This window comes from Anas acuta, chromosome Z, assembly GCF_963932015.1.
Source record: "Anas acuta chromosome Z, bAnaAcu1.1, whole genome shotgun sequence".
In the NCBI taxonomy this organism is placed as follows: Eukaryota; Metazoa; Chordata; class Aves; order Anseriformes; family Anatidae; genus Anas; species Anas acuta.
The window spans coordinates 19,184,372-19,196,670 of NC_089017.1; the positions used below are offsets into that span (position 1 = coordinate 19,184,372).

Below are 12,299 nucleotides of genomic sequence, written 5' to 3' on the forward strand. Positions count from 1 at the left end.
GGTGCCAGCACTGGCTGCTACACCTGCCGTGGCAGTCCCACAGCATTCAGGTGTGCTAGCCTGGTCCGTGCAAGACCATGACACATCTCCCATAAATACAGAGACAGGAGCATCCACCAGACACCGTGGGGCCTCCAACAAGGGTGTGTTCTCCAGGGGAGCCACAGTAACTCATGGGGCTGGGGAGGGCAAGCTTACAGTCCTCAGTGGTACACACAGACCTTAGGGGAAACACTGAGGATGACAAAACAGCCTCATAAAAATGCATTATATCATACTGTGGTTCTCATGCTTATAACATGGTACCTCCTTTTTATCACTATTTGAATGGTAAGACCATGACCTCATCAGTTCCTGCGGATTTTCCTGTGTGCTTCTACACACAGCAAAAGTTGAAAAAGCCTCCAGCTTTGACATACTGTTTTAAATACCTTTTGATACAAATTATAGGACAATATGCTTCTCTCACTACATACACTTTGATTAAACCAATAGTCCAAGCTATCCTAAATAGCCCTGTCAATTTAGACAAGCAGACATACTCAATATTCCTGAAAACCAAACCACACTGATACACCAACAGACTCAGAACTTTACCTTGAAGGAGACAGTTTTGGAAATCCATTCCAGCCAGCATTTTTATGCTGAATCATGTTTTGTTATTTGAAATCATATTGGTGCTTTCTCTTCCACTTCTAAGCAAGACTTAATAGCAAGGTGATGTCATTAGGTCTTGAATTACTCAGAGTTCATTACAATTATCAATACACTACAGAACATTTACTAATATACTCTGAAATATTATAAATAATTAAAACTTAAATACATTTGTTGAATTAATAGAGCACATTTTGTGATACATTTTTTCGTTCTTCTCCTATGCCCCAATACTGGGATGCTATTAGCCTACAGTTCTGCAAGCTTTTAAAAATCAACTTAGAGAAAGCCCTTGAGATGTGCCATTAACACCAACAGAGCCTACTGCCTACTACTGATCTCCTTGAGCTCCTGTGCCAGTCAGCAGAGTTAGGTAGGTTTATCACCCTGTAGGGCAACTCAATAATAGTGCCTCAAGCTTTATTGTTTCAATGTGTGTACTCACAGACACATGCAATTCACTGATTTACAGCAGTACCTCACCAGTCACAGAGCATGTTAGAGAAATTGTAACTTAGCCAAACTATCAGCTGATCTCTGCAATTACTACCAGAAACCTTCACTGTCCCTCTCTTCATCATCACCAACCATAAATGTGAGTGGGTTTATGTCAAACAGCGGTATTATAAGTCATGTTTTAAATGTGCATAATGCAAAATAGCATGTTTAGCAGTGCCCTTAAAGGGGGTGTGTTTCTTCTAGTGGTGCTGTGTTCTCTGTTTCTCAGGTCTCCAGCACAGCAGTATGGATGTGCTGTTGCATCCCTTTAGAAAATACTACAGTCTGAGATCCACTTCACCAGGGGTAGAAGACGTATATCTGCTGTGGTGTACATGTGGTTTCCCCTTAGACACCATGCAGCATCCTGTTACACAGTTATGTGCACACCTAACAATTCAACAGGCCCTGCCCTAAAAATTGCTAACTCATTTGCAAGGCATCACAAAACAGCAAATGAAATTGATTATGCCCATCATTCACTGCAAATCATTTAACTACATAAAGAAAGTGAGATATAGGTCCTTAGAAAACAAAATGTAATGTGTTGATCATCCCCCTGTACTCAGCTCTGGTGAGGCGGCACCTCGAGTACTGTGTTCAGTTTTGGGCCCCTCGCTACAAGAAGGACATCGAGGTGCTTGAGCGGGTCCAGAGAAAGGCGACAAAGATGGTGAGGGGCCTGGAGAACAAGTCCTACGAGGAGCAGCTGAGGGAGCTGGGCTTGTTCAGCCTGGAGAAGAGGAGGCTCAGGGGCGTCCTTATTGCACTCTACAGATACCTTAAAGGAGGCTGTAGTGAGGTGGGGGTTGGCCTGTTCTCCCACGTGCCTGGTGACAGGACGAGGGGGAATGGGCTAAAGTTGTGCCAGGGGAGTTTTAGGTTGGATCTTAGGAAGAACTTCTTTACCGAAAGGGTTGTTAGACATTGGAACAGGCTGCCCAGGGAAGTGGTGGAGTCACCATCCCTGGAAGTCTTTAAAAGACGTTTAGATATAGAGCTTAGGGATATGGTTTAGTGGGGACTGTTAGTGTTAGGTCAGAGGTTGGACTCAGTGATCTTGAGGTCTCTTCCAACCTAGAAATTCTGTGATTCCGTGTGTGATTCTGTGAGTTCCTCAGAATATTCCTGCTGAAAATGGAGGACAGGTTCCCTGCACCCCTTTCATCACAGAGACTATCAGTCAGCCAGTTCCAGCTCCTCCAAGAACAGGCAAGCTAGTTCTGAGTCTCCATTCTGCAATGTACAATACTGAATGAAATCCCAAGATATTGGGAGGAACTAGAGGGATCTCTCTACAGTTTGGCATGGATGAGCAGACTTTTATGGATAACACGAACAGCAAACATAAGAAAGATATTCAAAAAGCTGCATCGGCTGAAAGTCTGGTTCTTAAGAGTTTTAAAAATATATCAGGGTTGAGTACATCTCACTGGGTCATGTTACAGGCTTGAGCACTACATTTCAAGGCTATTTGCATCATGTGTTCACGATACTCTCCCTTTCCTACAAGATGTATCTGGTAAGGCATTCTTGTAAACAGCAGAAACATTTCAAAATTTGAGATCAAATTCTACTAAAGGTAAAATACAAATATATGTGACAGGAAAGTTGAACTGAGCTTGGAGCCATAAAGAAGGGAAACACAGAAACACCCCCTAACCTTATCTCACTGCTCTGGACCGAAAAGCAGTAAGCATGGACTACAAATACAAACCTTCTCCCATTCCAGGATGATAAAACATGCTTCCCTTGTCCACTTGCACTTCTTGAGAATGGAAGAGACAATAACCCTTAACTGCTTCAGGAGAAGCACATACTACGCTGTTTCTTGACTATTTTTCATGCTTAAAAATCACTTTTCCAAGCAAATCTGCTCTTGCATTTCCCTTCAATTTGAAGCCCCAGGCAACCTCTCCCAAACAACTTGTTCACATCCATAAAATCAAGAAATTCCAGCCTTTGAATTTCCTTGGCAACTGGTGAGCAGCCAGGAAAACATTCTGTCATATCAGCTCACAGGATTCCACATCTTCACCAGAAAAATGTGGCACCACGAAAACAAAACAGCACTAACTCACCAGGAAGTCAGCAGCATTTTTCTTCTGATTATAGTGTCTCTGGAATAACCAGGCACCGTCCTTCATGTCCAAAAGTACAAGAAAAGACACTGAGTTTCATCTTGTTGATGATTTGTTGATTAATGGTTTCCTAACAGTCAAGGTCATTTACTGCATATCCAACATGACTGATGCAACATACTGTGGTAATAATCTCAGATCAGAGGGACATCAAAAATGAGCCTTAGGGACAAAATTCTCCCATTCCCATTCCCACTTAATGGCCATTTATAAAGCTACAACAAGCCTCCAAGTGCACCTTGAAACACCAGATTTAAGACTCGGAGCCTGAATTTCAAAGTAAAATAAATGCAGAAGAGTTTACTTGCTGTATGTTTCTAGCTCTAGAGGCCTCTTATGGTATCACTACTAAAAAAAAAAAAAAAAAATCAATAAAATTACAGCAGTGACACAAAACCAATAAAGCAGATAAATTCAGAGTTGAGGAATCACTCTTACACTACATCAGTCCCTAAGAGAATAAAACATGTTGCTAAACTAAAGCCTCATTAAGATGTCATGTACTCTTCCTGTTTTCCTTTCCATGGTCACTGGTTACCAGGGCTTCTTCTTTCTAATCAGTTCCTCTTTAATATCTTGCTCATACTGGGTGAAATGTTGGCTCTAGAGCCAGTATGAGATTTTCCATTTGCTTCAGCAGGACCAAGACCTTACACCCTGAGTGTACTGTGCCTGTAGCTTGGCATAGCCCTGTGATGCCCCTTCTGCCCTGCACTGTTCCCCACCATGTGCCCTTTCCAAACCTCTGCCTACCAGATATCCCTAAATCCCCATCAGCTGCAATGAATTCCTGCGTTTTACTGAGCACATGGCTCGTGTATGTGTATGTGCATGGACACAGAAACAGATATGGATATGGATACTGATCTGATGTGCACATACATATCTCTGATTCTGAAGAGGGAAGGTACGTACACCTAAATTAGAGACTTGGAATACGTACGGATTCCACAGCTGTGTCTGTCCCAGGTGTATTAGGCCATAACATCAGCCCCTGTTCTGCCCAGAGACCCAGCTGCACAGCCCAGGCCACTTCAAAGCAACAGGACACTGGAGAGGTGAATAAACCTGATCCAGAAGCTTCACCTCCCCTCTGCTCTAAAGCATATGGGATTTGGACTGCAGTTCCTGAGGGCCTGATACTCACTCAGGGCCCTGGGGACAGCCATGGGGATGACCCATCATTGAGGGCCAGAGGTCTCCGAGGGATCTCATTTCAACATTTATCCCAACATTTATCTAGTTATGGACTGACACGAGTCCATCACCACTTGTGGAGAAGACACAGACATGGGTTTCAGGCCTGGGGAGGGGATGAGGGTGAATCAGACTCTCTTTCATGACTTGTTGATTTTGCCTTTTCTGTTAAAACCATAATGCACTTTTAACATCTTTATAGATGTATATGAAAGTGTCAGTTGTGTTGTTGTAATGTACTGTTAAAGAAGCTATAAATGCCTTATGACTCAAGGATCTCCAGCCAGAAGAGTAGAGCTTAAAAATGGAACAAAATTGCCATCCATAATTTAAATGGGCAGCATTCCCATTGAAAAATGCTTTTCAATTTAAACTCTATTAACAGGAAATTAGAGATCTCCCATCACAGTGTTATTGTTTATTTTAAAATAAAAACTAAGAACATAAAAATACTATCAGCACAAATGTTTGATAGACCCAGAAATAAATTAAACCACTTTATTATGTCTTTTACCCCCAGTGCTTTTCTTACAGTTTCCAACAATTTAAATATATGCAGAGACAAAACTAACAAGGATGGAGTGCAAATTGAAATTTAGGGCCAATTCCTTGCTGCTCTGAAGTCAGTGACAGAACTGCCACTGATGTCCATATGATCAGCATTTGGACTGGGGTGTTTCTATTAACACTACAAAAAAGCTACTACAAAATTAGCTACTACAAGAAAGGCTGACCGTTGACTCTTTGCATGACTGATCTACTGTTGTCAAGAGGAGATCACCACAATCACCATGTGTAAAACAACATATTTTTTCCTGCTGCCTGAATTCACTTGTAAAAAAATAAAAATAAAAATATATAGACATAATGTATATGTCTTTTAGGAATGAAAGCCTGTATACATTCATATGTAGCTGTGGGTGCAGCTGAGTGTGTGTCAGCATATGTAGCCATTTTAACCATCAAAATGGTAAAAAGACCATAACATAGATGGGAAGCTGAGTCTGGGATTCAGTTCTTGTTAAATAGTTACTTGTGTAATGTAGGGTTCAGCAAAATAGGTAACTCAATATTCCAGCTGCATTTTTATTTGCAGAGCAACTAGGAGCCTGAGGCATAATTTTAAAGTGTCCAAAACTACCTGATTTAGAAAAATGACAACATCACATGCCTTTTCTTCCAGGAAAGATTCTGAGAGTTCCTCATTCCAGTCTGGCCAGAAATATAACACTGTCAGTCTTTCTTATAACACTCCAGTTCCTCCGTTGCTAATGTCTAAAACCAAGAAGTATAAAGAGGTGAGGAAAAAAAAGAAAAAAAAAGAGAGAGAGAGAGAGAAAGAGAGAGAACAAAAAGGCTAGCTAGAATTTTGCAAACCTCGAGAAAATCACAGACCATAATTGCAATGACAATTAAAATGTTCCCTGTCATTGCAAGACAGCCAAGAAAGTTCCTGGCTCTCTACCGTTGGAGTATTATTTTTGATTTTCATATGAACTGTATTAGCTCAGTCATTTCTTGATCTAGTTTTATCAGTTTGCTTTTCCCATACTGTGTTTTTAGCAAAGAATTTCCACATGTTTACAGTAAAGAAACGTGACTTGTAGCAGTATGGGGCTGCTTGTTTTTCTAGCTCATATCCCCCGTCATATGCCCTGAAGGCTTGGTCTCTGTGAACCAATGAAACCCCGAAGAGCACCAATAAAGCTTGATAATAACTAACAGTGTCAAAACATTTAGAGAAATGGGACAATGCCCTTCAGTGAGCTACAGTTTATGGGAGGAAAGAAGTCAGTAGGATGCTGTTGGTTTCAGCAGATTTTGGTGGTGGCCGAGTCCATGGTGGCACAGCTTGGCTCATGAAGGCACTGCCTGCCTCAGAGTGGTGGCTCAGAGGTCTGCAATCCTATGGAAAAGAGAGGCAGAGAATGAGGGAGGGAAGGCTGGAGAAACAGCACCAGGAGTCACTGCACTTCTGAAGTCTGGCTTCCTGCTGCGTTGTCTCTCACGCCTGGGCTTTCTAACAAGGCACAACCTCTAATGAAGATTTCTTTTATGAGGAACTTCCAAAATATCACTTTCCAATGACGATTTTCTATGGGGTTTAATAAAGAGTGATTGCAGACAGCTGCCTTTCCTTCAAAGGAGGCCTTCATCACATTTCTCCTCTACCCTTTCTACATAATTTTCATAAAAATAGCTTGAAATAGATGCTTCTGCATCTTTGGCTCAAATCAGCCCAAAGGTTCAGGTGAGAGATGCAAATATAGAGACAGAGACACACCCCGCATGGCTAAAACTGTGTTCTCTTTGTGGGGAAAAAGGGGTAAAAGGGATAGGTCTTAGCTTTTATGGTACTGAGGCTAAACTTCCTGACAGGAACACCGACAGGTGAACATATGTTTCTTTCTTGGTGCTGCAGAGGGTATTGAGTTCTAAGTGATGTTAATTGACCAAATTAAACCCACAGCTTTCCCCCACAAACTCCAGTTATGGAGATCCTCCCATGCAATGCGATTGCCATCAGCGCCAAAACCTCCCTCCTGGCAAAACTGGTGACAGTGCTCTGTCCCCTCTGGAGATGTGGTTTTCTTGTGGTGGCTGCATCTCCAGAGGCTATAGGGTCAGGGTATTTCCTCGGTGAGAGTGGGGCCTCTGAGGGTGGGCCTATCCTCAGTGGGGGTGCACGTGGGCACCTCCGGGGGTGCCCACCTGCACTGGGGAACCATGCTGAAGATGGTTTGGCACCGGCATCACCACAGACACAGTAGACATGTCAATGAGGTTGGTCAGAAGGAGGAACAGGCCCGCTTCGCCTTCCAGGTGTGATGTGAGCCATCCCATCTTGGGCAGCACGTGGCCACGTCAGCCTGGTGTTGGTTTAAGCTCATAATCTTTCTAGCGGGCAGCTTGGGTTCACCCTGGCTGAGCCTCCCACCACCGCGCACACAGGCTGAGCTGCTTCGGGCCTGACCCGCTCTGAGCACATGCAGAGCTAGCACCAGCCCCTCCAGCCTGCCCTGTGTCTGCCTTTTAATGGCTGTTAGACCCAAGCTCTCCATGTCATGGCACATTCAAAGTGCTTCTGGCTGCTCGGGGGATGAGAAGAATGAGCCTCGGTAACAGGCTTCGCTAGAAGGTCTGAGACGTGACATCTGGTAATCCAATTAGGCCACAGGGAGCAGCTTGATCACCTCAGGTCTGGACTAACTAGTCCAACGCTTTTTCCTGAATTCTGGTAACGTCCTTCTTCCACGTCCCGTTTGTCTTTACTCTCACTACCAAATCCAGACCTGGCACTACAGGCAACTTGCTAGATTTCAGTGGCCCTGTACTTGCACTAGCCAGTACCAGACCTTGCCCTTCATTGTCCCTGCTCCTACAGAGCTACCCATCGTGTGCTGCAGTCTGAGTGCACACAAAGCAACCCTTCATGCCACAGTGTCCGCTCTGGGTGAGCTCAGTGATCTCAGGCTGTTCCAGTAACCTTGACTAAACCCTTTCTCTTTTTCTTTGCTAAATCCACCTACTGAAAGAAAGGCCGCTTCAAAGGGAGACTCTCGCCCTGCCTGACATCATGGCATGTTGAGATAATTCAGAGTAGTTATGATAAATGTTCTGTCTAGTGGCATCAAGAAACAAACAACGGGCTCACAGCAACATAAGATTAAACATGTTTTTGCAATTATCTGGGGAATTGTCTTGCTGACCATGTCCTTTCTTTCTATTTTTTACAGCCTGCAAAGAACAGAGAACCTTAGATGGTAGTGTGACATTCATCTGTGGTGCTTCAGGCCCCCAGAAGGGCAAGGCAGGTCTCCTATAAGAGAATTTCCACCTGTCAGGCACATTTCCAGTCTCTGGACCGCAAGCGCCTCTTGGTACCTTTGAGAGGGGAGCAGTACTGCTCAAAAGAGCTAGCTCACTCCTGGGAAGGTAACGCTGTACCATCAGCTTGGCGGAGGCAGGCTATGCTCTGCCAGGAAAGAACAAGTCTGGGTGGCAAAAGGCAAAAGGATTTTCAGTGAGGGAAAGCAGAGCCTGCCAAGCCAGAATGCAATGAAAGCCTTGATCCCAGCCACCAAGGAATGTGCCAAAGAGCCTGGTACTCTGCAGCCCAGCCATGAAAACACTAAGCTTTGCCAAAGAGCAAGTGGGAGCAGATGGAGCAGGCTGGGGAGTACAAAAACATGAGCTCAGAGCTGCATGCAGGACCAGATTATGAAAGAAAAATAAATACAAAGTAGTTTACCAGAGTAGCTCCATCTTGCCTTGCCATCCCCCAGTACATTTCTTCCTTTGGTTTCCATTTTCATTGCTTCTCCAACAAGGACTTACCACTTAGGTTCCTTTCTTCCATGACTCCAGTACAATCATGTTAAATCTCACAGGCTAAATAAGCTTTTGAGTGCTTCTGCTGATTAGTTTCCTTGGGGCCAAAACCAAACCCATGCCCCAAGACCGCCCGAGGGTACCCACTGTACACTGAACACAGCCAGGCCCACCCTTTGGCACTGAGACCAGATGCAGCAGCAGGGCCCATGGCATGGTCTTCTGCAGTGGGTCCCTGCATGCTGACTGCCAAACAGGAACAGCCCTGCCTGATGATAGCTCCCAGACTGTGCCCACAAATTGCTTGGAGAGTGAAAAACAGCCAGGGCCACATGTGCCAGGAGCCAGTCTAACCATTTCACAGTGCAGACACTTCAGTCCTGTGCCCAGGTGTGTTCACTGATTAACTGACTGCCTAGGTCCACCGCCCCTGGATGTGCATTTTTCTACTCACCAGCCTTAGGTACTGACAAAAGCAGTAGAGGTCTCATAGATATGTAGCTCCCAGAGCTTTGTGAAAATACACAGCCAGGCAGAGGAGAGATACACAGACTTGCATCCCACCACAGAAAAGACTTCAGCATGAATTTACCTGAACTTTTAAACTATAGAGGATCCACATAGATTAGGACCATCATAAACAACTCAACAGCAGGAAAAGTTTTATTCAGTCTTAATTAATATTTCAGTGAATGGAAAGTCATTCTAGATAACCTATGTATCATTACTAGTTACATTTTTGGCAAAATAAATACATAAATACATAAATAAAATAAAAATAGTTCCACTTAATCATTAAGGTTGGAAAAGACCTCCAAGATCATCTAGTCCAACCATCCCCCTACCAACAATATTGCCCACTAAAATGTTCCTATGTTCACAGTGACTTTTTATTTCCCTTCCCTCTTCTCCTTACCTTACCTGCATTTCTTAAATCTCAAAACAGTCTTTTTGTCAACACTGTGTTCTAGTATGGGCAAAAATGTATCCTAGCTATAAGCCAGGATTCTCCAGAGACCAGGCCCTATTATACACCTTGTCAAAACAGGACCTGAGGAATACTAGTATGGCTGTTAACAAATAATCGTATGTGAAAAAAGCCTGATATATCCCGGGACAACAAAAAAAAAAAAAACACCTGCCTATTCAAGCAGCATACATATACACACACAACAGCTCAGCGATGGTCAGAAATCCTCTGCATCCTGATAAAGTGGAATGGCTGTCCCCCAGAGGCCTGCAGAAAAGGAGATGAATGTGTAATATGAATTCTGCCTTCAATTTATGGCTTAATTTTAAAATAACTGGAAATAAAACATGAAGAGGAATATCACCCACAGAGAGAAGTCTGAACACTGCTTTCTGTCACTTTCCTACAGTATCCATTTGTTTCTGTCAGCACAGAGAGCTTTCTGAATATGCTGGTGCCACGAGCTAAGCCTAGGGCCAGGTTTTTTCCCAAGGCTGGGCTTGCCCACCATCCACTTCTTTTCAAGTCCATACATCTGCAGTCCTTCACAGCCCTGAGTGCCTGAACATGGGCCCATGGCACGGTGCAGGAACACAGGGAAGCAGATCACAGGGCACAGACCATCTACTGTCTTGAATTCACCATGAACATTGTGTTCATCATGTTCTCTTGCCTGCACTACCAGCTCTCTAGTTCCACTAGTTAGAAAACTGAGGTGGGCTGGCAGAGGCTGGTCATCAATGCTTTTATCTCCACGTCATCCCGAAGGCTGGAAAGCACAATGGTTTTATTGCTAATGTTTGCATGATGGTGACTCCACAAGTGCTGCCTTCAGTCATGCTGGGGAAGGGGGAAATCTGAAGCAAAATGCTGTTGAAAGAGGTCCGTGTGATTCGGCTTCTCAGCAGCATATGTTCCTTGTTACTCAGGACTGTCAGAAGGGAGGGAAGATGATATAAAATAAGAGCTAACCGAGGCTGCTGTTTTAGGATGGAAAGTTAGCATCACATATTTGTCTCTATTCACACTAGCCATGCTTCATAAGTTTCCTAAAGCGGGATTCACTTTGTCAGCAAAACAGAACATGTGTTAATTTACATCCTTAGGAAAGAAAGCAGTGAATCATTTCCAATGCTTCAGGTGCTCTATTCATAGCGCTTAATGAATTTTGACTGGAAAGATGGAAAAAATAAAAATAAAAACTCTCTGAGACAATTTCAAGTATTTATTTCAATTTTATTATTAAACAAAGTCTTAATGAATGAGAAATTGACCTCATGGTTAAACCATTGGCCTAGGACTGAGGTTCCATCACCACTCAGTTCCCTGTGAAACCACATTGCTTCACTGGTCTCTGCCGCCTGTATTCCCTCTGCAAAACCTTTTAGCAAACCACACACATGATCTTGGGAGACACTCGGTTTCTGCATGCATTGCTGCCATCAAAGGGCCAAACCTTGAACCAGCTCTTGCATCCATGAGGAATGCGATCAGGCCAAGTCAGCAAGATTTTATCCGTTAGGGAAAGTCTCCTCAGCTGCAAAAATGATGAAGAGCTGCTGAGCCCTACCAGCCCCACAGCCGGGCTGAGTCTGTCGGGCAGCAAAGCAAAGTACAGCTGACCCCTTTCCCTCTGACCACAGGAAATAATGAGGGCTCTGAGCGGTCCCCATCCAACAAAGCCAAGTGACAGCCACACAGGGGGAGGAACCGGGATGCACCGAGGAATTGGCATGGCTAGATCATTGGTGAAGGGCAGGAGAGCCTGCGGGGAACTGCACATCTCCACCACCACGCTCGGTGTGTAAGCCTCCTCTCATCTTCCCTGCACAGTAGAAGGGCTCCTTCATGAGGGTGGAAAGGGAAGGGAGGACGATCTCTGTTTTTTCTTGCCTTCCTCGGCAGAACACTGCTCAGACAGCAGACCAGCTCTCAGCAGGGCAGCCACACCTGAGCAGGGAGCTCGGTGGCAGGGGCTGAGTGCCCTGTGGAGCACCGAGGCTTGTCCCAGCTGGCTCCCCACCACCGGCCCCGTATGTGCCAGAGCCCAAACCATGCCAGCAAGGCGGCATCCGGGCCACAGCCAGCACCGCCACAGCAGGGAGTGGAAGGAAAAGCAAAGACCTGCACTAACGAGTCCGAGTAACAAAAGATGCTTATGTCTAAACAAAGGATTTCTGATAATGCAAAATTGAACTGACGGGAAACAACACACATGCTAGAATACCGTATGACAGATGCTTTAGGATTTGTTTTATGTAAATTTGGACAGGCACCATTCTTTGTGACTGATTTGATAAGGAGCACAACTCTCATTCCAGCACAGCAACCCTGTGTATGTTTTGCTCCTTTTATTTTCTGCTACTTTGACCTCAACTAAAAGTTTCCAAGCAAAAACACAATAGATGTTTTTTTGTCACATTACAGGAAATCAAAAAAGCCTCTAAAGTGACCCTGGTTTTAGGCACCTTTCCTATTTTCCACAGTCCCTTTTTTTTCTCTTC

At 44.3% G+C, this 12,299-nt stretch overlaps 1 long non-coding RNA gene across 1 annotated transcript in view; it reads right to left on the reverse strand.

Moving 5' to 3' along the window:
• The window catches only part of LOC137848227 (uncharacterized), a 70,925-nt gene extending 67,560 nt beyond the window's left edge, over positions 1-3,365 (reverse strand). The window contains exon 1 of the long non-coding RNA XR_011091229.1: positions 3,237-3,365. This is a non-coding gene — a long non-coding RNA (uncharacterized lncRNA). The remainder of the gene's footprint in view (positions 1-3,236) is intronic.
• Positions 3,366-12,299: the final 8,934 nt, after the last annotated feature.